General features: G+C 37.2%; 1 protein-coding gene across 1 annotated transcript in view; it reads left to right on the top strand.

Moving 5' to 3' along the window:
* NALCN (sodium leak channel, non-selective) overlaps window positions 1–25,720 on the top strand; it is a 318,102-nt gene that overhangs the window by 89,584 nt on the left and 202,798 nt on the right. The gene's annotated exons all lie outside the window — the stretch shown is intronic.

The following is a 25,720-nucleotide window of genomic DNA, read 5'->3' as shown; positions in this document are numbered from 1 at the left end:
GTCCCAATAGTTCATTTTTGCTTTTGTTTCTTTTGTTTTCGTGGATGTATCTTGCAAGAAGTTACTGTGGCCAAGTTCAAAAAGGGTGTTGCCTGTGTTCTCCTCTAGGATTTTGATGGAGTCTTGTCTCACATTTAAATCTTTCATCCATTTTGAGTTTATCTTTGTGTATGGTGCAAGAGAGTGGTCTAGTTTCATTCTTCTGCATGTGGATGACCAATTTTCCCAGCACCATTTATTGAAGAGACTGTCTTTCTTCCAGTGGATCGTCTTTCCTCCTTTGTCGAATATTAGTTGACCATAAAGTTCAGGGTCCATTTCTGGATTCTCTATTCTGTTCCATTGGTCTATGTGTCTGTTTTTGTGCCAGTACCACACTGTCTTGATGACCACAGCTTTGTAGTACAACCTGAAATCTGGCATTGTGATGCCCCCAGCTATGGTTTTCTTTTTTAAAATTCCCCTGGCTATTCGGGGTCTTTTCTGATTCCACACAAATCTTAAAATAATTTGTTCTAAGTCTCTGAAAAAAGTCCATGGTATTTTGATAGGGATTGCATTGAACGTGTAAATTGCCCTGGGTAGCATTGACATTTTCACAATATTAATTCTGCCAATCCATGAGCATGGAATATTTTTCCATCTCTTTGTGTCTTCCTCAATTTCTTTCAGAAGTGTTCTATAGTTTTTAGGGTATAGATCCTTTACCTCTTTGGTTAGGTTTATTCCTAGGTATCTTATGCTTTTGGGTGCAATTGTAAATGGGATTGACTCCTTAATTTCTCTTTCTTCAGTCTCATTGTTAGTGTATAGGAATGCCATTGATTTCTGGGCATTGATTTTGTATCCTGCCACGCTACCAAATTGCTGTATGAGTTCTAGCAATCTTGGGGTGGAGGCTTTTGGGTTTTCTATGTAGAGTATCATGTCATCGGCGAAGAGGGAGAGTTTGACTTCTTCTTTGCCAATTTGAATGCCTTTAATGTCTTTTTGTTGTCTGATTGCTGAGGCTAGGACTTCCAATACTATGTTGAATAGCAGTGGTGAGAGTGGACATCCCTGTCTGGTTCCTGATCTTAGGGGAAAGGCTCCCAGTGCTTCCCCATTGAGAATGATATTTGCTGTGGGCTTTTCGTAGATGGCTTTTAAGATATCGAGGAAAGTTCCCTCTATCCCTACACTCTGAAGAGTTTTAATCAGGAATGGATGCTGTATTTTGTCAAATGCTTTCTCTGCATCTAATGAGAGGATCATATGGTTCTTGGTTTTTCTCTTGCTGATATGATGAATCACATTGATTGTTTTACGAGTGTTGAACCAGCCTTGCATCCCGGGGATAAATCCTACTTGGTCATGGTGAATAATTTTCTTAATGTGTTGTTGGATCCTATTGGCTAGTATCTTGTTGAGAATTTTTGCATCCATGTTCATCAGGGATATTGGTCTGTAATTCTCCTTTTTGGTGGGGTCTTTGTCTGGTTTTGGAATTAAGGTGATGCTGGCCTCATAGAATGAGTTTGGAAGTACTCCATCTCTTTCTATCTTTCCAAACAGCTTTAGTAGAATAGGTATGATTTCTTCTTTAAACGTTTGATAGAATTCCCCTGGGAAGCCATCTGGCCCTGGACTCTTGTGTCTTGGGAGGTTTTTGATGACTGCTTCAATTTCCTCCCTGGTTATTGGCCTGTTCAGGTTTTCTATTTCTTCCTGCTCCAGTTTTGGTAGTTTGTGGCTTTCCAGGAATGCGTCCATTTCTTCTAGATTGCCTAATTTATTGGCGTAGAGCTGTTCATAATATGTTTTTAAAATCGTTTGTATTTCCTTGGTGTTGGTAGTGATCTCTCCTTTCTCATTCATGATTTTATTAATTTGAGTCTTCTCTCTCTTCTTTTTAATAAGGTTGGCTAATGGTTTATCTATCTTATTAATTCTTTCAAAGAACCAACTCCTGGTTCTATTGATCTGTTCCACAGTTCTTCTGGTCTCAATTTCGTTGAGTTCTGCTCGAATTTTAATTAACTCTCTTCTTCTGCTGGGCGTCGGGTCGATTTGCTGCTTCTTCTCTAGCTCCTTTATGTGTAAGGTTAGCTTTTGTATTTGAGTTCTTTCCAGTTTTTGAATGGATGCTTGTATTGCGATGTATTTCCCCCTCAGGACTGCTTTTGCTGCATCCCAAAGATTTTGAACAGTTGTATCTTCATTCTCATTAGTTTCCATGAATCTTTTTAATTCTTCCTTAATTTCCTGGTTGACCCTTTTATCTTTTAGCAGGATGGTCCTTAACCTCCACGTGTTTGAGGTCCTTCCAAACTTCTTCTTGTGATTGAGTTCTAATTTCAAGGCGTTATGGTCTGAGAATATGCAGGGGAAGATCCCAATCTTTTGGTATCGGTTCAGACCCGATTTGTGACCCAGTATGTGGTCTATTCTGGAAAAAGTTCCATGTGCACTTGAGAAGAATGTGTATTCAGTTGAGTTTGGATGTAAAGTTCTGTAGATATCTGTGAAATCTATCTGGTCCAGTGTATCATTTAAAGCTCTCGTTTCTTTGGAGATGTTGTGTTTAGAAGACCTATCAAGGGTAGAGAGAGCTAGATTGAAGTCACCAAGTATAAGTGTATTATTATCTAAGTATTTCTTTACTTTGGTTAATAATTCGTTTAAGTATTTGGCAGCTCCCACATTCGGGGCATATATATTGAGGATTGTTAAGTCCTCTTGTTGGATAGATCCTTTAAGTATGATATAGTGTCCCTCTTCGTCTCTCACTACTGTCTTCGGAGTGAATTTTAGTTTATCTGATATAAGGATGGCTACCCCTGCTTTCTTTTGAGAACCATTTGACTGGTAAATGGTTCTCCAACCTTTTATTTTCAGGTTGTAGGTGTCTTTCTGTCTAAAATGAGTCTCTTGTAGACAGCAAATAGATGGGTCCTGCTTTTTTATCCAGTCTGAAACCCTGCGCCTTTTGATGGGGTCATTAAGCCCGTTCACGTTCAGAGTTACTATTGACAGATATGAGTTTAGTGTCATCATGATATCTATTTAGTCCTTGTTTTTGTGGATTGTTCCACTGAACTTCTTCTTAAAGGGGAATTTTAAGAGTCCCCCTTAAAATTTCTTGCAGAGCTGGTTTGGAGGTCACATATTCTTTCAGTTCCTGCCTGTCTTGGAAGCTCTTTATCTCTCCTTCCATTTTGAATGAGAGCCTTGCTGGATAAAGTATTCTTGGTTGCATGTTCTTCTCATTTAGGACCCTGAATATATCCTGCCAGCCCTTTCTGGCCTGCCAGGTCTCTGTGGAGAGGTCTGCTGTTACCCTAATATTCCTCCCCATGAAAGTCAGGGACTTCTTGTCTCTTGCTGCTTTAAGGATCTTCTCTTTATCTTTGGAATTTGCAAGCTTCACTATTAGATGTCGAGGTGTTGAACGGTTTTTATTGATTTTAGGGGGGGATCTCTCTATTTCCTGGATCTGAATGCCTGTTTCCCTTCCCAGATTGGGAAAGTTTTCAGCTAGGATTTGTTCAAACACATATTCTGGCCCTCTGTCCCTTTCGGCGCCCTCGGGAACCCCAATTAAACGTAGATTTTTCTTCCTTAGAGTGTCATTTATTTCCCTTAATCTGTCTTCATGGTTCTTTAATTGTTTATCTCTTTTTTCCTCAGTTTCCCTCTTTGCCATTAACTTGTCTTCTATGTCACTCACTCGTTCTTCCACCTCGTTAACCCTCGTCGGTTAGGACTTCTAGTTTGGATTGCATCTCATTCAGTTGATTTTTAATTTCTGCCTGATTGGATCTAAATTCTGCAGTCATGAAGTCTCGTGAGTCCTTAATGCTTTTTTCTAGAGCCACCAGTAGCTGTATAATAGTGCTTCTGAATTGGCTTTCTGACATTGAATTGTAATCCAGATTTTGTAGCTCTGTGGGAGAGAGGGCTGTTTCTGATTCTTTCTTTTGAGGTGAGGTTTTCCTTCTAGTCATTTTGCTCAGTGCGGAGTGGCCAAAAACAAGTTGTATTGGGAGAATGAGAGAAAGAGAGAGAAGGAAAGAAAAGAGAAAAAGAAAAAAGAAAAAGAAAAGAAAAAGGAAAGAAGAGAAAAAAAAGGGAAAGAAAAAGAAAGAAAGGTGAAAAAAAAAGGGGGGTGGGGGAAGCAATCAGAAATCAAAAAGAAAAGAAAAAAGAAAAGAAAAAAAAAAAGAAAAGAAAAAGTCTTTTGTAAAATAAAGCAAGTGGAAACAAATCTACCATATCCAGAACAGCCTTTCTAATTATTTGGCTAAACAAATTCAGGTAATAGAAAGCTCTTTAAGTTCACCCAAACTACATTTGACTTTGGAAATGCATAGAAAGTCCTAAAGTGAGGATACCAGGAGGAATTATATTGAATATTGTGTACCTCAATTAAATGTTTAAGAATAACAAGAAACATTTAGGTTAATTATGGTAGGTAGTTATAACACTTATTTTAAAAATGAAAAGACCTTAAACAATCTAAAATTACATCAAATATCTTATGTTTAGCAGCATAAAATTACCTAATTATCTGCATGTGCCAGTGAAGCAATTTTTATCATAAATGTATTCTGTATATAATTTTTAAAAATCTATATAAGTTTTAAAAATCAGTAGGGGCTATCTTGATCATTTTGTCCCAACTTTTCAGAACTTTAGAAAGGGACCATATAAACTTAATATTGTTTGTTTTTTCTCATGTGATGCATACAAAAAATTAAAACAAGGATTTTCCAGGGTACAGGTATAAAAGAGTACATTCTTTACAAGAAACCGTAGTGCTGACAGATGGCTTAAATTTCCATCCAAGAAAAATTTAGTGCTTGAGCTTCAGAAAATGGAAAATTTCTTTGCTGGGCTTCACATAATATTTTCAGTGCCTATTGAAAGTCAGGAAAGATGAATGTGGAAATAAGATGTTCTTGAAAACATGACATAAACAGGTAATTTTGAGAAATCGCAAGAAATATCTGTCCAATTAGGTGTGTAGATGGAGAATAAATCTGGAATCCTTGGAAGACTGTCTAACCAAAGTTTTTCTCTCATTGGTTCAAATGAAATGCCTGGGTACTTCCCTAGGAGCTCCTTGATGGAATCTGTGTAGTTCAATTAGATTAGGGGCCATTTGAACTTGGAAGGATACAATTTGATCTACTTGCTAACTAGTATGATGATTTTGACCATTATCATCTACTGCTGTGTAGGAGAGGAACAGGATGGAATATATACCTTCTGATGAGAGAAACATGACTGGGTAGCAACTACACTTTATAATGCCTTTCCACACACAATCTAAATATCCTCACTTGTTATTCTTAATATCAACTAAAAAAGTATAATTCATTTTTTTTAGTGTCGGAGTTATGGTTTCAAATTGAGTATTGGGTGGCTTAGGTTATCATGCCATTTAACCACACTGAATGACATGCAAAGAAAGCAAAGGAAAAGGTAATAAACCCTGTCTGTCCATCAGTTATTTCAGAAGAAGTGCTGGGATTTGGGCTACATAAGAGTGTAGTTGGTAAGAAGGAAAAACAAGATTGGCAGTTTTTTTTTTTTTAAGATTGGCAGTTTTAAAAGGAAGAGTCAAGTCTTGCCAACTCTGAGCACCTACCTCTACAGAGATTATTATTTTTCTCCCCCACTTAGAACGAATCTACATTGGCAGTTCTAAGTATATTCTTTCTAGTATCTGCATTTATTATCATTGAGAAACATTCTCATTAGATTAACTGAAATTAGTGATGACTTGGTACTATTTATTATTGATTAATCATCACTAGAAATCAATGTAAAAGCAAATTAATTTTAATGGCTTTTTTGAAAGGCTGTATATTTATGAGATGGTGTGCAAATTCTTATTAGGGCTGTTTTCCTCTGTTTTATCTTAACACAGAATTTCTCATGTAATTTCTGTATGGAAACTTAGTATAAAAAAGAATATCAGCTCTGAATCCAGCCAGCCCTACTATCTTTCAAGAGAATTTGTCAGTATTTTCTGAAGGATAGAAATGTGAAATGGCATTGAAATTAGGTGCTACCTGGGCAGCCCCAGTGGCTCAGTGGTTTAGCGCCTCCTGCAGCCCAGGGTGGGATCCTGGAGACCGGGGTTGAGTCTGGCTTTGGGCTCCTTGCATGGAGCCTGCTTCTCCCTCTGCCTGTGTCTCTGCCTCCCTTTCTCTCTCTCCCTCTCTGTCTCTCATGAATAAATAAATAATTAATCTTAAAAAAAAAAAGAAATTAGGTGCTACCAGAGCTAATCTAATAATCCTATCAACAATCAATCAGTACATACATAAATACAGTTTTTAAAAGGAAAGTAAACAAGATTGGAATCAATGTCCTCTTGGTGAGTTTGTTGATATGTTCCATTTTCTCTTTGGAAAAGTTTGTAGCATGTCTAGACTTTCTAGGATTCATGGTTATTTTCATATTGACCATTTTTTCTTTCTCAATATCAATGTCTCATTGACTTTTTGCTGGTTTAGGAATACTTCTCCTTTTCATCAATATTCTTAAGGATTACAACTCATTTATTTACTGGCGATTTATTTCTCGAAGCAGTAGATCAATCACTCCCTTTTTTTCTCCCCATTCATGCTCCACATTGCTAGAAACCATTATTAGAAATTTTGCAAATTGCAACCTCATTTGCCAACCTAATGTATTTATTTTTGGTTACATACCCAGCCTTTTGCCTTTAGTACATCTTACTTATGACATATGAGCTCCTCAGACAGTCTCTAGGTAGTTAGCTTGGTTTATTTAGGAATTTCTTCAGCCTCTTTATTGGGATTATTTGTTTCTGTATTGACTAGGAGTTACTCCTAGAAACCCCACTCTGTCTGCCCCCCCCCCACCCCCAGCCCTTTTCATTTGAAAAACTCTTCTCTTTATTTGAAAATCTCTTCCTTAGGTTTTCATTGGAGATGATTTCTAGGAAGCAAAGGTTTTGGACCTCCCCTGTGCTGTACCCTACCCACCAGTGGGAAGTGTGAGGGACTAACAGGTATACCATGGAATGAGATCTTAAGGATCAGACAACCCAACAGATCTCAAAGGTGTTGAAATGACACATTAAATGCAAAGATCTATTCACCTGCCTTTGTATGGGATCCTGCTGCTCTGGTGTTCATGGGATTTAAATGATGGCTCCCTGTCGTGTTAGTGCATTTGTGACTTAGGTGATTCACTTTGATCAGTATAATTTGTGATAAGTATTCAGTTGAAATGCATTTGTCCAAATGGAGAGAATAGAGAACTGAGTGATTCCTGGGCATATATGGGTGATGGAGGAAAGAGATGTGCTGTAGTGTGGCTGCCCCTGGCTTGGTTTTATTTCACTAGTCACTAGAAAACTCACAGTGATAGAACGATGTGGGCTATAAACTATAGACACCATCTGCCATAGAGAGAACACATGCCTCCTGCATTAGGAAAATGCCTCCTGGGATCCCTGGGTGGCGCAGTGGTTTGGCGCCTGCCTTTGGCCCAGGGTGCGATCCTGGAAACCCGGGATCGAATCCCACGTCGGGCTCCTGGTGCATGGAGCCTGCTTCTCCCTCAGCCTGTGTCTCTGCCTCTCTCTCTCTCTCACTGTGTGCCTATCATAAATAAATAAAAATTAAAAAAAAAAAAAAAGGAAAATGCCTCCTGTTCTTACATTAGTCTGGCCCCTGCCTCACAATTTCACATGGACTCCCATGGTTTGGGGGGCTTTTTTTTCTATTTCTCTGATTCATCCAGCTACTTAATGACTAATGAGATTTTTACACATTCCATATTCTATTATCTGGTTTAGTGCTGATCTTATTTTCTTTCCAGGGGATGTGGATGTGTTTATTTACTATTCTTCTGAGTTCCCTTCCTGGCCAATTAGTTATCTGAGAAAGTAGTTCTATTCATTCAATATTCAACAATTATTTGTTGGGGACCTGCTTTGATATAGTGAACAAAAGAGACAAAAGTCTTTGCCTTTGTTGAGCTTACAAATTCTGCAAGAGGAAACAGGAAACAATCAAGATAAAGAAGTAAAATAAGCAGTGCATTAAATGGTGGCAAGAAGAAAAGGAAAAGCAGATGAAGAAGGAGAGGGGATGCTGTGAGATGGGATTGCAATTTTGGATAAGGTAACCATGAAGGCTACCTTTAAATAAAAATGTGATAGATGGGAAGGACCATACACGTGGCTCTCGTGAGGAGGAATGTGCAAAGCAGGCAGGAACTTTCAGTGCAAAGACCCTGAGAGGAGAGCATGCTCTATATTTTCTCTTGATATGAAGAAGCTTGTGTCTTGAGAGTAAAATGAGAATCTGATCAGAACTGCAACAAGGGGCAGATCATGTAGAACCCCTTGCCCCAGAACTGCAACAAGGGGCAGATCATGTAGAACCCCTTGCCCCCAGGTCAATGCAATGCATTTGGCTTTTATTCTTAAGCAAGATGGGAAGCCACAGGAGCAGTTCTGAGCAGGGGTAAATACTGAAGCTGATAAGAAACACACTCTTACTGGGTTGACAACAGCAAAGGAGGGCACCAGTCAGGAGACTGTTGTAATAATCCACATGAGAGGTGGTGGTGACCTGGACTAGTGTAATAGCAGTGGGATTGTGGGGAGGGTTCTGGGTGCTGATTGAGTTAATGAGATTTACTGACAGACTGAATATTAAAAAGGAAAGATCACTCCTGGGTTTTCAGCTTAAGTGATTAAATAGAGTTGCTGTTAACTTCCAGAAGAACATGTGTGCTAGGGGAGATGAGGATTTCAGCTTTGTCACATCTTAAATTTGAGGGATTTGAGTAGATTGATAATGTAACAGCTAGTAGAATTTCTTCAATTACCTTTTCTATTTTAAAACAGAGGCCTTGACTAAATAATTAAAAATGCACCTGATTAAAAAAAATGCACCTGATTAAATCTTAAAAACGTAAATTCTTGACTGTCCAATGACCCAGTGAGACTTGTTCAATCTTGGGCAAATAAAGTCAACAATGGCTAAGATGAGCATATTCCCTATAAAATAAGATGATCAGATTTGCAAAAGCTTGGCTGCATGATTCAAATTTCACTTAAGCCACATGACATTATTCTAAAGTGTTGCTAAAAATCATAAAAAATACTGCCTTAGGAATTCTGTGCTAATAGATAAAATGAATATAGGTTGGTTCATGTGCTAAAGTAGCCAATGAGTAGGTTGTGATTGACAGTTAAGGGAATCACACTATGTAGGGTGATTGTTCAAGCTCCTAAGCAGTTTTTTATCTCACTGAGATGGCCATCATTATTATCATCAGTTGTGAGCTCAAAATACTTTTGATGGTTTGCCAAAATACATCCTGTTCCAGTACTAAAAGGTTTCTTATATTTCTTTGCCTAGATGAATAAGGTTTAGACTAATGGTTCTTTCAAGTAAGTGAATTTCTGTGGGTGTGACTAACATTAGAAATGTTGCAGTGTGTGTGTGTGTGTATGTGTGTGTTATTCTTTGGACTTTGCCAATATCTTAACATCTTTCAGCAAGAAATAACACTCCGTTGGCAAGTATTTTAGAGCACTGAAATGAGATAAAGTATAATTCTTATTCTTGAGAAATAATGTATTGCTTCATATTGTTGAATCATACCATTTAGTGAAACCAAAACCCTATATTTAAAAAGTAACAATCTCATGTTTAAAGTATCTCCTTTGAACATTTTAAAGAATTTTAAGCAAGTCTTTATGTGACATTAAATTGTTAATTTTACCTTGTTATTTAAGATCAGTGGTTAGAATTCATTCTTGGGCCAGGAGTATATGTAGAGTATGGATTCCTGTGGTTCAGCATGCCAGTAATTTAGGGCAGGGTTAATAGAGTGGTTTTTGTGGGGGAAAATAGAGCTGTTTTATGGAAAGCCTTTCTGAACTTTGCCTTGTTTTAGTTCCCTGAACAATCAAATCTGCTTCACATATTTGTATGAGATCCTGAAATGTCTGTATATTAAGTTTTAGATACCGTATTTTTCCAGACAGACAGTCCCCCAGACATGAGCCATTTCTGAGAACAGTGCTCATGAAATAAACTACTTTGAATTTTAGTCTGTGTGATAGTTGGGGTAAAGTAAGCTTACGAGAAAGAGAACTCAAAAATGCAATGGTGCAAGTAAAATACAAGTTCATTTCTTTCTCAAGTCATAGTCCTGGGTGGCTGAGTAGGTGAGCTCTATCTATCTCACGAGGTCATCCCAAAGGACAGCATGTGGGGAAGCCTTGCCATCCTCAACACACATTTTCCTGTGGCTTCTCAATTTATAGCTGATAAAAGGGAAAGGAAAAATGAGTCCAGCAAAAGGTTTTTGTAGATGGCTTGGCAGTTGCCCACATCAGAGAGAACTTTGTCACAGGGCCACACCCCCTTGCAGGAAATTCCAGGAAATATATTCTCCAGCTGAGCAGCCTGGGGAGAATGAGTCTGGAGGAATGACAGCAGTATCTGCCACAGGCTTAAATATGCAAGGGACAAAATGCCCAGTCGATTATAAATATCTTCTAAAATTAGCCATTTAATTGAAGTAAAAACAAATCTATTTTTTATGTAAATCATTTCTCTATTTTCTGCTCTACTTCTCAAATGATTATATTTGCACCACAGAACAGTTATAGAATTTCAGCTAGCACAGCTAAATGGCCAGCAGGTACACCCCAAAACTACATGAGTCACTTTTAAATTTTGTGTCATTTTGATTTATCTAATAGATTTTCTAAGTATGTGGGAATAACTGTGCTCAATTTTCAGTGTTTAATATAGAGTGAGAAACTTTCTCCATCTACTCTTGTCAGACAATATGAGGAACAAGGTGGCTGTGGAGAAATTGCGAATGAATGCTCTTTCCTTACCCCAAACAAATATGAAGGAGCGACTATGAACCCAAAGACACAGGGAAGAATTTTCATCTCCCCTCCCTTCCTTTTCCTTGGGCTAGTCTGTTTAATTTTAAAAGCAGAATTTTGCTTTCACAAAGTATACCAGACAGGAATTTGTTCAAATTCCTCAAAACCAAGCCAAGAAAATTTTCAGAAAGTTCAGACATGCGTGGCAGAGTGGAAAGAACATAGTTGAAGGAAAGCATGGGAATACTGCTTCAGACCGTCACTTCTGAAGGAACTTGGGCAAGCTTCTTAGTCTCACTGAGTCACACTCTCCCCATTAATGAAGTGGGGGCAATAAGAATGAACATGGCAGTGTGTTGATATAGAATTAAACCATATAAAAGGCCTACCGTGTAGCAGGATGGTTCTCTCCATCTGTGTAAGTCTGTGAAAGTCCCAGGGAACTTATTGGCTTTGTGGCCAGGAATCATCTTTGGTTTCCCTGGGAAGAGCTGTCTCATGCAGCTCAGGCTATCAGCATTCTTCTGAGAGCCTAACCATCCTGAGCCATGGGGTTTTTTCCCCATGAGACAGGGGGGAGCTAGGCAACCAGAGATCTCTGTAATGGCACAAGAAAATGGAGCCGAGGCCTTGTTCTGGCTGAGAAGTTTGTGGTAGTGAAGGCCCAGAATAGACAGCTCATGCCTGCTTATTGCCACCAATATTTATGGAACAACCTTACATGCCTGGCCCATACTTTTTTTTAAAAAAAGTGTTTATTTATTTATGAGAGACATCCACACACACACACACACACACAGAGAGAGAGAGAGAGAGAGAGAGAGAGAGAGGCAGAGACACAGAGGGAGAAGCAGGCTCCATGCAGGGAGCCTGATATGGGACTCAATCCCGGGTCTCCAGGATCACAACCTGGGCTGAAGACGGCGCTAAACCGCTGAGCCACCCAGGGATCCCGCCTGGCCCCTACTTAATTCTTCCAGCAACTGGAGATATCTCTTCAAAACCCCACTTTTTTAACCCCACAAATGTCAGGGAGCAGCCTGAATTCTTAAAGGTCAAGAAAATGTACTTGAGCAGCACTTGTGTAGATCAAGGCAGGCACCACCAGGTGGAGAGGATAGACTGAAAATTGTGTGTACAAATCCCACCCTGCCATTGCCTAGCCACACTACTTTGGGCAGATGACTTAACTTGTCTCTGCCCCAATTTCTTCTATGTAAAATATTATTAATAGTACTAACTAACAAGGCTGTGAGGAGTAAATGAACTGAAGCCTAACCTGTGCTAACTTGTCACAGGGATCAGCCTTGTCAGTGAATAAAGACATATTGTAATGTTTGGAATCCAAGGTGGGGGATGCAGATCTGTGAGCACCAGCAATACCTGTCCTCAAGGATTTACCAATGTGGAGAGAAGGATGATGGATTTTTGCATCTCACAGAGGACCCTTCCAGGGAAAGGGTCAAATGAGGCAATAAAATGAAGGTCTTGCAAGGAAGAAGTAGACCTGCTAAGCTAGAGTGATGCTCAGTGGGAGGGGAGTTGGGAATGGGCAGCCACTCTGGTTAAGTAAGGGCCACACAGCATCCTTTGGCAGACAAAGCAAGTCTTCTGTCCCAGTATTGGAAGCCCTGGTGGCTGTTGTGGGTGACCAGTTGGTCCTGGGCACCATCTCTTCCTAGAAATTAATGCAAATGGTCCACATCTGGATCCCCTCCAAGATGGCAAATGAGTAGCCTGGCCAGCTCTCAAAGTCTGCTGACCTCTGTAATTGCTATTTTCTCATTGTCCAACACACCCATCCCTCTTATGCCTGTCTCCTCTTTGATGGTTTCCACAAACCCCTCTTCCTGACCTAACCTACTCTCTGCTTCATTACTTTCATGTTTATCTTTACATTATGTCCCAGACTCTGAGCTCTAGGAACATGATGGTGAGCAAGACAAAATCACTACTCTTGTGCTTGCAGTCCACGGGGTGAGGGAAAGTAAACATTAAACTGTAAAACTTGGAGAGACTTTTAAAAAGACTACATTGTACTCATAGAATAAGGTAAATAGTAGTGTGTTCAACATTGCAGAGGATTGATTAATACATCCCTTAAAATCAAAGCTTTTGGGGAGAAAAAAAGCAAAAGATTTCTGGGTGTGAATTTTTCATGCAAATAAGACTGAACCTTGAATATCAGTCTTTTGACTCTTGTCTCTTTTTAAAGTAAGAGGTATTCAAGAATTCTAAGTCAAAATGCAGGGGTTTAAAGGCTAGAAAGATTAAATGGGCCAAATGAAAGAGCCTTTTTATCAAAGTAGCTATGTTGCTGATAGAAGTCCTTATACTCCTTTAAACTGTAGTAATTTGGGCAGTTCAGGTGGCTCAGTGGTTTAGTGCTACCTTCAGCTCAGGGCATGATCCTGGAGATCTGGGATCAAGTCCCACGTCGGGCTCCCCGCATGGAGCCTGCTTCTCCCTCTGCCTGTGTCTCTGCCTCTCTCTCTCTCCCCTCTCTGTGTTTCTCATGAATAAATAAATAAAATCTTTTTTTAAAAACTTTAGTAATTTGTGCTGGAAATGTGATATTATTAGTCCATGAAGACAATAGCAAATTTATTCAAGTTTAAGACAATTATAGAACACAGCTAACATGGGTAGATACTTATTCCCAAGCCCATAAAGAATCACCATTAATGGGGAAGGCAGAGTCATGGTGTCAGTCAGATAAGAGAGTTGAATAAAACATCCAGTGTTGTTGAATTAATCCATGATGGAAGTTCATTAAAAACTTCTATCAATTGTATAATGCCAGGTTGTATCAGCAAATAATGATAATAACAATAATGAATGACTTATGGAAGAGTGTGCTTATACACCTGCTAAATAATGAGTTGAAAGATTATTAAAGCTTTAAATAATACTCCATACTCCAGACATATTTTGCTGGGTTTTAGATACTAAGTAGTATTTCCAGGGGTGATTTTTCTGCAGTTCTCCTGACTAGGGATGAAAAGTTCACCCCATCAGCCGCAGTGCAAATGTCTGATTGCTCTTTTAATGTCCTGAGCCCAGATGCTTGCTAGAAAGGAATGATTCCTGGCCATAGGAACTCTGGCCTGGTACAGCAGTCTTGCCAGTGTGCCTAATGAGAGCTTAGAGAAACTTCATTCCAGGCATAAGCAGGCCAAAGCTTTTTGGCTTTGGTTAAGTTTGTTGTGCTATTATATAATGGATACTTGAACCACATCCCATGAGTGACTGTTTTTTCCTTCCTCTTTCTCCACTGCCTTATTATCACTATGTTGTCTGTGTTTAATGTTGCCCAAGTTTGTTGTTAAAATCAAGCAGAAAAACAGGCAGATGTTAAGGTGTAAGAGAAACAACTATTAGTGAAGGAAATGACACATGGCACAGCAAGATTCTGACATAGTGACATGAGGCCAGCCAGAGAGGCTTAATTATCACAACCTAGTCTAACTTTGTGCTAATAATGGCCTTTTCATTCCTAAGCTGATACTAGTATATGTGTCAAATTGTGATCAAGTGGACTAGCTTGTGTATAAGTAGAGAATCATGCCTCTGCACACACTAATTTAGAATTCTCATTTTAATCAAACATGCTCATTTATCCATGCTATTTCTGACCCATAATTTAAATCAAAAAGAAGTTAGTTAACAGCTTCTGGTTTCTGCTCCAGCATGTAAAGAGCTTCAAATTTGCCAATCCTGTTTTCACAAGAAAGCAAGCAAAACAAACTGAAAATCAATAATTCTGAAAATCAACAATGCCTCTTAGGTCTAACAGAGAACTAGGGTCACAGGGCAAAGCACTGCCTTGAAGTTTGAAGAGACAGCCAAAACAGGGAATCATAGTTCTCCAGGAGGGGAAGCCACTAGAGCCAGAGACACTTATACTATAACTGACTAATTGCTGAAGGCTGAATATAGTCTAACTTGAGTTAAAAATCCCTCCAGTCTTGGAGGTGGGGAGCACATTTTCATGACTTTTACCATCAGGAGCCTGCCAGGTTCTTATGGTGAAGATCAGATGAAAACTCCCCCATGCTTCCCACAGGGGGAGAGGCACAGTGACCATGCTGAAGTAAACCCAGAGCTTTCTGTTCTCCATGATAAAGCCGTGCTCTTAAGGACATCTACTTTTTCAGAGTTTTGTCTGATCTAGAAGGAGAGCAGGTGGACGACTGGAGCCCCTCTGGCTTTCCTGTATCTATCACATAAGCTGCGAAAAAATAGGTGAAGAAACTCTTCTGTAGGTCACAGCCTAGGGCTCAGCCTGAGAAAACAGAGATTTAATTATAGGATTATAGAACATCTTTCTTCCCCAATACTTTATCATCATATTAATGGCTCCAGAATAACAACTGGATTACAACTCAGTTGCAAGACCTGGATGCTATTTAAGAGGTATTTCTAGGGAAACCTAAAAACAGCAAGAGACACAGAAACTAAGACAATTGAGGAAATTGAAATATCTAATGCCTTAAGGACAGCCTATTCCTCAGCCAGATTAACATGAAACCTCACACAAAAGGCCTATCTACAGAAGTTACTGTTACCTAGTACACCATGTTCAGCTTTCAGTGAAAAATTACAAGCCATGATAAAAGTGAAATAACACAATCTGAAGAGACAATGCAAGCGTCAGAACCAAACTCAGATATGATAGGGATTTAATAGCTGCCAAATAATTTGGAATTTAAAATAGTTTAATTAATATGCTCAGTGCTTCATTGGAAAAAGTGGACAGCATGCAAGAATAAATGAACAATATAAGCAGAGAGATGGAGAGTCTAAGAAAGAATCAAAAGGAAATGCTAGAAATAAAAACACTGTAACAAATGAAAGATAGGCTCATCAGTAGACTAGACTGTATTCATAGTTTAGAAGACTTGACAACGGAGTCAAGAAATGATGAGATAAAAATATCTCAATAGAAACTTGACAATGTGAAGTGCAAAGAGAAAAAAGAATGAAAACAATGGAACAGAATGACAAAGAACTATAGGACAATTACAGAAGGTCCCACATACATGTAATGGGGATACCAGAAGGCAATGAAACAGGAAAAGGACCAGAAAAAATATTTGAAGTAATAATGGCTGAGAATTTTCTTAAGTTAATGTTGGACATGAAACCACAGATCAAGGAAGGTACCAAGCAGGGTAAGCACCAAAATATCTACACCTGGATATATTATATTCAAATTTCAGATAGCCAATGAAAAAGAGAAAATCTTGAAAGAAGCCAAACGGAAAAAAACCCACTTTACCTGTAAAAGAATAAGGATAAGAATTATACTGGACCTCTGTTCAGAAGCTATGGAAGCAAAAAGAGAGTAAAGTGAAATATTTCAAGTGTTGAAAGGAAAAAAAACCAACAACCTAAAATTTTATATACACAGAGATTATCTTTCAAAGGTGAGGAGATATAAAAACTTTTTCAGTTAAACAGAATCAGAGAATTTGTTGCCAGCTGAATTGCTTTGCAAGAAATGATAACAGTTTTTTGGAGAAGGAAAACGACACAGAATAGAAAATCAAATCTACCTAAAGAAGACTTAAGAAACAAAACAGATGAACAGAGGGGAAGGGAAGAAAAAATAAAATAAGATGAAAATAGAAAGGGAGGCAAGCTATAAGAGATGATGAACTCTAGGAAACTGAGGGTTGCTGAAGGGGAGGTGAGTGGGGGAAACGGATAATTGGGTGATGGGCATTAAGGAGGACACTTGATATAAGGAATACTGGGTGTTACATAAAGCTGATGAATCAGTGAACTCTACCCCTGAAACTTATAGTACAGTATATGTTAACTAACTTGAATTTAAATAAAGAATTTTAAAAGAAAGAGAAAATAAGTAAATGAAAGCAAATAAAATACTTTATTTTTTATTCTTAACTGACCTAACAGATAGCTGTTTGTTCAAAATAACAATAGCAACAATTTATGAGATGATCATGGCTTATGGGTAAATGAGTTGAATAGCAACAATGTAATAGTGTACAGGAGAAAGAGGGAACACTCTATTATAAGGTACATACACTATCAAAGAAGTAGTACAGTGTTATTTGAAAGTGGACTTAGATTTGTTGTAGATGTATATCATACACTGTAAGGCAACCACTAATATTTTTTAAAGAAATTATGTAATAATATACTAAGAGAGGAGTAAAAATGGAAACATATAGAATGCTCAATTAAAACCAGAAAAAGCAAAAAGAGAGAGACAAGATAAAAAATGTAAAAGTGCAATGAAAAGGAAACAGTTATAAATATGGTATGCATTAATCCATCTATATCAGTAATCACTTTAAATGTGAATGGAGTAAATATCAATAAAAATTAATATCAAACCATATGCTGTCTATAAGAAATCTATGTTGACTATAAAGACACAGATAAAAATAAAGAGATGGGGTAAATATACCATGATAATACTAGTGAAAGGAAAACAGAGGTAGATATATCAATTTCAGACAAAACTGACTTCAGAACAAGAAAAATTGTCAGGGAGAAAGAGAGACATTACATAATTGAGGCCAGTTTCCAAGAAAACAATCTTCAGGGTGGATGCATCTATCAACAAAGCATTAAAGATATTAGTCCTTCCTAATTTGAGATATAGACTGAACACAATCCCAATCATCCTACATGTTGTACTGAAGATATCAAAAACTATTTCTAAAGCTTATATGGAAAGGCAAAAGACCCAGAATAGTCACCACAACACTGAAGAAAGACAAAGTCAGGGGTCTGATACTACTTGAATTAAAGATTTAATATAAAGCTATAGTATTCCTAATTGATAAAACAGGAAGCAAACAAGATGCCCCTCCATAGGGCATAGCTTGAAATAAACTGTAGTACATCCATCCATAGTCAGCAATCAAAATAAATGAGTTGTCAAGCCACCAAGGGAGACAGAGGAGCAGTAAATGCATATTTCTAAGTGAGAGAAGCCACTCTGAAAGGCTATGCATATACTGTATGTTTCCAACTATATGGCATTTTGGAAAAGGCAAACTGTAGAGATAGTGAAGAGATGAGTTGTTTCCAGGGGCTCATGGGAGGGGGTGAGGGTCAAATAGGTGGAGCACAATGAAGCCTTAGCATGGTGAATCTAAACTGTATGATTCTGTAATGATGGATACATATTATGTATTTTTCAAGACCCATCTAACTGTAAAATACAAAGAATTAACCCTAATGTAAACTATGGACTTGAATTAATAATAATAACATTGGCTCATTAGTTGTAACAAATGTATCCCACTAATGGAACTTGTTAATAATAGGGGATAGTGTGCAGGAAGGGGATAAATAAGAATTCTCTATGCTCTCTGCTCAATTTTTCAGTAAGCCTGAACTACTGAAAACTAATTATAAGTAAATGAAGCCTATTAAATTTTTTATAGTTAATTTATTACTATTTATTCACATCCTTATCTCACCTACAGAATTCCGGTTTACATTAGAAATGCTGGCTAACTAGGAATATGTAGCTCTTGCTTTCTTAGTAGCACAACTTTTAATGCATGAAAAATGTTTCTCAATTTTAGTATAATCTTAATAAATCTAAAACTGTATCTGTGACATATCCAAATAATAAACCTAACCCAGTTGAAAAACTCCATTTTTTAAAACATGTTTTTAGCCTTAAGAATTTATGGAAGAAAGTAGACAGCAAATACAAGAAAAAAATGTTGCGAATATTTTTGTGCACATACATCAATGTGAAGATATTTTGCAAAAAAATTCCTCATGTCTAGTTTTAAATTTTTATTAATTAGTTAAGTTGTAACTATTCAACTATAATATTAGTATGGATTATCTTAGAGCATCTTCTTGGTTTTTTAAAATTTATTTTAATTCCAGTATAGTTAGTTAGCATCCAGTGTTATATTAGTTTTAGGTGTACAATACAGTGATTCAACAATTCCATACATCACCTGGTGCTCATCATGACAAATGCAGTCCTTAATCCCCATCACCTATTTCACCCATCCCGCCCCCCTCCCCGCCCCGCCACCCATTTCCCCTCTGGTAACCATCAGTTTGTTCTCTGTAATTAAGAGTTTGTTTCTTGGCTTCTCTCTCTCTCTCTCTCTCTCGCTCTCGCTCTCTCTCTTTCTCTCCCTCTCTCTCTCACACAAACACACACACACACACTCTTATTCATTTTATCTTTTAAATTCCACATATGAATGAAATTATATGGTATTTGTCTTTCTCTGACTAATTTCACTTAGTATTATACTCTCTAGCTCATCCATGTCCAAGATTTAATTCTTTTTTAATATTCTGTTCTGTGTGTGTGTGTGCGTGTGTGTATCACTTCTTCTTTATCCAGTCATCTATTGATGGACACTTGAGCTGCTTCCCTATCTTGGCTATTGTAAATAATGCTGCAATAAGCATAAGGGTTCATATATCCTTTTCAATTAGTGTTTTTTTTTAAGATTTTATTTACTTATTCATGAGAGATACAGAGAGGCAGAGAGAGAAAGGCAGAGACAAGAGAAGCAGGCTCCATGCAAGAAGCCCGATATGGGACTTGATTCCGGGACTCTGGGATCACACCCCGAGCTGAAGGCAGACACTCAACCACTGAGCCACCCAGGCATCCCTCAATTAGTGTTTTTGTATTCTTTGGGTAAATACCTAATAGTGCAATTGCTGGATCATACAGTAATCTATTTTTAACTTTTGGAGGAACCTACATATTGTTTTCCACAGTGGTCACACCAATTTGCATTTCTACTAAGAGTACACAAGTGTTCCTTTCTCTCTACATCCTTGCCAACATCTTTTGTGTCTTGTGTTGCTGAGTATAGCCATTCTAACAGGTGTGAGGTGATATCTTACTGTAGTTTTTATTTGCATTTCCCTGATAATGATGATGAGTATCTTTTCATATGTCTATTGACCATCTGTATGTCTTCTTTGGAGAAATGTCTCTTCATATCTTCTGCCCATTTGTTTTCTGGGTGTTGAGTTTTATAAGTTCTTTATATATTTTGGATACTAACCCTTTATTAGATATGTCATTTGCAAATATCTTCTCTCATTATGTAGGTTGCCTTTTTGTTTTGTTTATTTCTTCTTTTGGTGTGCAGAAGCTTTTTATTTTGATGTAGTCCTAATAATGTATTTTTGCTTTTGTTTCCCTTGCTTCAAGGAACCTATATACAAAAGTTGCTACAAAAAGTTGTGACAGCCAATGTCAGGGAAGTTACTGCCTGCTTGTGCTTTAGTTAGTACTGCCTAATTATTATATTTGGCATTTTTAGGTCTCTAATCCATTTTATTTTTGTGTGTGGTATAAGAAAGTGGTCCAGTTTCATTCTTCTGCATTTGCTGTCCAGTTATCCCAACATTTGTTGAAGGGACTATCTTTTTCTCATTGGATATTCTTTCTTGCTTTGTCGAAGATTAATTGACCTATTATTATGGCTTTATTTCTGGGTTTTTTATTCTGTCCTATTGTTCTAGGTGTCTATTTTTGTGCCAGTACCATACTGTTTTGATTACTACAGCTTTATAATGTAACTTGAAGATTTTGCTCTTGTTTTCAAGATTGCTTTAGCTGTTCAGAGTCTTTTGTGGTTCCATACAAATTTTAGGATTGTTTATTCTAGTTCTGTGGAGAATGCTGTTGGTATTTTGATAGGAGTGGCATTGCATTTGTAGATTGCTTTGGGTAATATAGACATCTTAACAATATTTGTTCTATCAGTCTATGAGCATGAGATGTCTTTCCATTTCTTTGTATTGTTTTCAATTCCTTTCATCAGTGTTTTATAGTTTTCAGAGTACAGCTCTTTCATCTCTTTTGTTAGGTTTGTTCCTAGGCCTCTTATTATTTTTGGTGTAATTGTAAAGGAGATTGTTTTCTTAATTTCTTTCTACTGCTTCATTATTAGTGTATAAAAATGCAACAGATTTCTGTACATTGATTTTGTCCTGTGACTTTACTGAATTTATCAGTTCTAGCAGTTATTTGATGGAGCCTTTTGAGTTTTCTATAGAGAGTATCACACCATCTGCAGATAGTAGAAGTATTAATTCTTCTTTACCGAGTTGGATGCCTTTTATTTCTTTTTATTGCCTGACTGCTATGGCTGGGACTTCCAGTACCATGTTGAATAAAAATGGACCCTGGCAACCCAGTAATAAATTCTACTTGATTTTGATGAATGATTCTTTTAATGTGTTATTGAATTCTATTTACTAGTATTTTGTTGAGGATTTTTACATATGAGTTCATCAGATATTGGCCTACAGTTCTCTCTTCTTACAGTGTCTTTATCTGGTCTTGATGTCAGGGTAATGTTGGTCTCATACAATGAATTTGGAAGTTTTCATTCCTTTTCTATTGTTTCGAATAGTTTGAGAAAAATAAGTATTAACTCTTGTTAAATGTTTGGTAGATTTCACCAACATCTTGTTTTTAGTTTTATATTACCATCTAAATTTTTAAATCTTTTTATTGTAAATCATGGAATTTTATATTTATCATAACACAAATAAGAACTTTATTTTTAGTTAAAGCCATATGTTATTTATACTCATATTTATTGTAAATTACATTTGGTTAATATCACTCAGCTATCTTTCTTCCTTCCCACTTAGACCTGATTCAGTTTTAACATGCCTCTGTGAACAAGAATGTCAAATTATTTGTTTCTAATTTTGGTTGATCTTCTGATCCTATGCCAATCACTAAGTCAGTCAGCCTTCCTATTAAGATTAAAACAAATTTTCACTATTGTGGCTATTCTGAGGTAGATGGACCAGGTTTACCTTAGAGTTAATTCTTATTTTTTATTGCTTATGCTTGATGATACAGAGATGTGACTCTATGTGTCTCAAAATATCAAGACAAGAAACTCTTAGTCCTTTTTTCCCCAATACTTGGTTCTAATTTTTCATTATTATGAAATTATAATGTCATATCTATTAACTTCTAAAAATTACATGAAATTCTGGCCTTTTTGCCTTCATTTCTTTTGATTGTAGTTTCCAATAAATTTTTCAAAGATGGGTGACAAAGCTAAAACACTCTAAGATAAACCATATTTTTGGCATTATATGTATTATATGTATTCTGGCATTATATGTAAAAGCAAGTATGCTTTTTGAGAAAATTAAAAGGCTACTAAATAACCTTTATTTAGTATATTATTGGTGACCAGCACATATCAGCATTGCTATATTCAATCTATGGAGAGCTGAGGCTCAGAATGGTTAATTGGCAGGCCCAGTATCAATAGATAAGAAGTAGCAGACAAATGTTAGGGAAGGTAACTAAAAGCTAATTGTGGCTAACTGTAGGTTTTTGTTTTTTTTTAAGTCAACTAAAAGCAAATTTCCAAGAATTTCTTTAGATCTGAAGTCAAGGCTTCTCAAAGGCAGAGGGTAACAGGTATCTGTTGTGACCTCTTCTTTGCTGCTTTCATTCCCAGCCTACATGGAAACAGCCCAGCGCCAGAGGCAGAGAGTGTTTTCATTGGCATGTGGGCTCAGCGTCCTTGGAGTCGTTCTACTTTAATACCTCAACCTTCCTGCCAATGTCAGCATCCGGCCTTGTCAACACTTCTTTTTCCATTTGTGAATACTGTAGTTAAAGCTTTCACCTCTCCTTTTCTATAAGTACTTTATATTTAGAACTTGGAAGTTTAGAAACTTTCTTCATCTGAAAAAAATACACTAAACCAAGAGTCTTTATTACTTATTTAAAATGTTTAACTTAGAAAATGGATGGAACATACACATGCTTTTTCCTATAGGGCCTTTGATCTACTGCAAAACTTTAGTGCTATGAGTGAGGATTAAGGTAATAAAGTGATTTCACCAGTGAGGCAACGTGGTGCCAAAAGAGTGCTTAACCGTAAAAACAAAACAAAATAACCAAACAACAACAACAACAAAAAAAACTAAGCTAAAATTTTTCAATCAAAAAACATAAGGTTTTATAAATACATTTTAAAATATTTAGAATAAAAAAAAAACATTTAGAATAAAAGAAGTCCTTTTGTGTTTGTTCCATGTTCTGGAATAGCAAATAAAATATGTTGTTTTGTTTTGTTCTTTTCATGGCCACATGACAATTCTCAGGCTGAATATGTGTAGATTATATGAGCATGTAGACAAGTTCTATGTAAATTATTATAATCATAAGATTACATCACTGACTATCAGGCAAAGTACTTGAATTAATTATTTTGCATATACATCTTAGTAAAATCAAACATGATCCCAAGAATCATGTATACCACCACAGATCCAACTCTTAGGGTTTGCGTGTGCAGTTCACGTGAAAAGGTAAATGATGGGGTGGTGTGGGGCAGTTTGGTGGGAGAAAGACATATTATAGAAAGTTACAGTGAACCTCACAAGTGATGATTGGCCAAAATAGGTGAAATATGTGGTTAAAATGTGTGGGAAAAAGTTTACACCAGAGAGTGGGGAAATTGCCAGAAGTGACCCCAAGCTATGAGTTGTGGTTGAATCAGAGAAGCCACCATGCTATTAGAAATTCAGTCTTGGCTGCTCAGATTCCACTGTTGAGACTTAGACCCACGCGTGTCAGGCAGTGTTCAAAAACCTTTTTTTCCACACTCTGCTTCACAGTCACAACAGCCCTGAGTTGTGAGCATGGACCACAGATGAATCCATTTTTTCCTGTGTTTGTCCTTGATTATAGCAAATTCCTCCTTTTGATTCTAATGCAAAACTTGTAAAACGTGTTTGTGGTTTGTCTTGGAATAATTCAGAAAATGTCACTCTAATTTTTGATGAAGAAAATTTTTGTTCCATTTATTTCATTCAAAATATGTGATTTTTATTTTTTAAACTTAATTAATATCTTGTAATATATCATTCTGCAAACTAATTCCCCCCAACCTGGGATGCATGTGTGCACAGTCATCTTATAAAATTACAGGAAGTCCTTCTCCGATTGACTTACTTCACTCTTATTCTGTATGTTGGTAAATTGAACACCAATAAAAATTAATTTATATAAAAAAAAAAAAGAAAATCCACTCCTAGAAAGGGCTGAAGGAATAGACAATTTAATGAGCAATTGCACTTAAATAGTCATGGACCAAAGAATTCTCATAATACATAAATTTATCCAGAGCACAAAACGAAATAAAGCTTTTCAATTTATTTAAAAAAAAAATAAAATTACAGGAAGTAAAAACAAATAAGATTTTTCTTTCGACAAAATTCATAAATGTTAATATTATGGTACCACTGAGCTATCTACTATGTGGCAAATACTTTTATAAACAAATGGTGTCTTAGGATCTAGGCTGTTAGCCTCCAAAAATCTTTAGAGATGAATAAAATATAAAATTCAAATGTAGACTATTGTAAATATAGTCCTGAAATGTATTTTTAGGTCTCTCCTTTGGCCTAAAATTGTTTAACCTCCAAACTGTCATAAAAAGCCTAAGGAGAAAATTTGAGAAATCCCACAACTGTTCCTTTTTCCCCTGTGTCGAGAAAGGAAATTCAATTCCTTTGAATACTTAATAAAATACAGTTCAAAATACTTAATAAAGACAAATCATGTGAGGCCCTGAGCTAGGTAGGCACTGCAGTGTAGAGCTACAGAATCAGAAAGATTGCCAAGTTAGAAAAGTGATTCTCAGCCAGGGGTGATTTTGCCTACCAGGTGATACTGGGTAAGGTTTACAAGCATTTCTGGTTTTTACTACTTGGGAGGTGCGAGTGCTATTGGAGTCTAGTCAGTAGGAGTCAGGGATGCTACAGTGCACAGAACAGGCCCCCACGACAAAGCGTTATTTAGCCCCAAATGTCACTAGTGCCAAAGTTGAGGAACCCTGGTTTAGAGCCAAGACAGTAATATTTCAGGATTTAAATAACAGTAAATTCTACATAAATCCAGACTGACAAGACAACTTATCTTTCAGTAGCTTCAGTGAATTTCCCCCTGAAAGTATGCAGAGCTCTTCTTTTCCTATTAGTTTTGTGGTTTCATAAGAATATTGTTCTGTGAAGCAGTTCTAAAGTTTAAAAATAAGATTTAGTTGGAGAGCAAGTTATATAAATGCAAACACGACAAAACAAATGAACACCAATGAAGCACAACCCATCCTATCTTGAACAAGTTGTATTTCTAGTAATGGAAACATGCAAAGATTAAGCTCTTTACATGTGTTCTCTTATTTGAGCCCCTTTCAGGACCTAATATTTGATCATTGCAACCATAGTCACTAAAATAAGGATCCATTTGGAGACTAGGATGAGGATTATATCCTTCCACAGTAAAATATACCGGTTAAGTGCAGTTTATTGAGGCACTTTTAGATCACAGCCATTCATGGATAGTGGTAGAGAAACATGTCACTTTTTTTCCCTTCCAGCTGAGGGGGATGCTCAAACTGGAATGTAGTAGAGGAAAAGCCAATGAGCTGATCTCTAAAAAGGGTGGGATCCAATTAAAGTTAGCGAGAAGAACAGAAAGAGCAACTTAGAAAAGTTTGAAGGAAACTGATATTCTTGACTAGCAAGAATACAGTCATTATGCCCTCCTAAGTAAGAATCTGTGCCCTGGTAGGAAGTGAAGCCAGACAATCCGATCTATTTCATGAAAGGTACAGCAAGTTGAGAAGGTTGAGGACCAGATAAGAAAACGAGGAGGGGGAGAAGGAGGAGGAGGAGGAGGAGGAGGTGGCGGCGGCGGCGGCGGAGGAGGAGGAGGAGGAGGAGGAGGAGGAGAAAGAAGGGGAAAAGGAAGGGGAAAAGGAAGAGACATATCTGTAGTAGGATGACCTACATGGAAGAGGGATG

Source organism: Nyctereutes procyonoides, unplaced genomic scaffold, assembly GCF_905146905.1.
Source record: "Nyctereutes procyonoides isolate TBG_1078 unplaced genomic scaffold, NYPRO_anot_genome, whole genome shotgun sequence".
NCBI lineage: Eukaryota > Metazoa > Chordata > Mammalia > Carnivora > Canidae > Nyctereutes > Nyctereutes procyonoides.
Note: the sequence above shows the minus strand (reverse complement) of the source record. Positions and strands in the feature narration are given on the sequence as shown.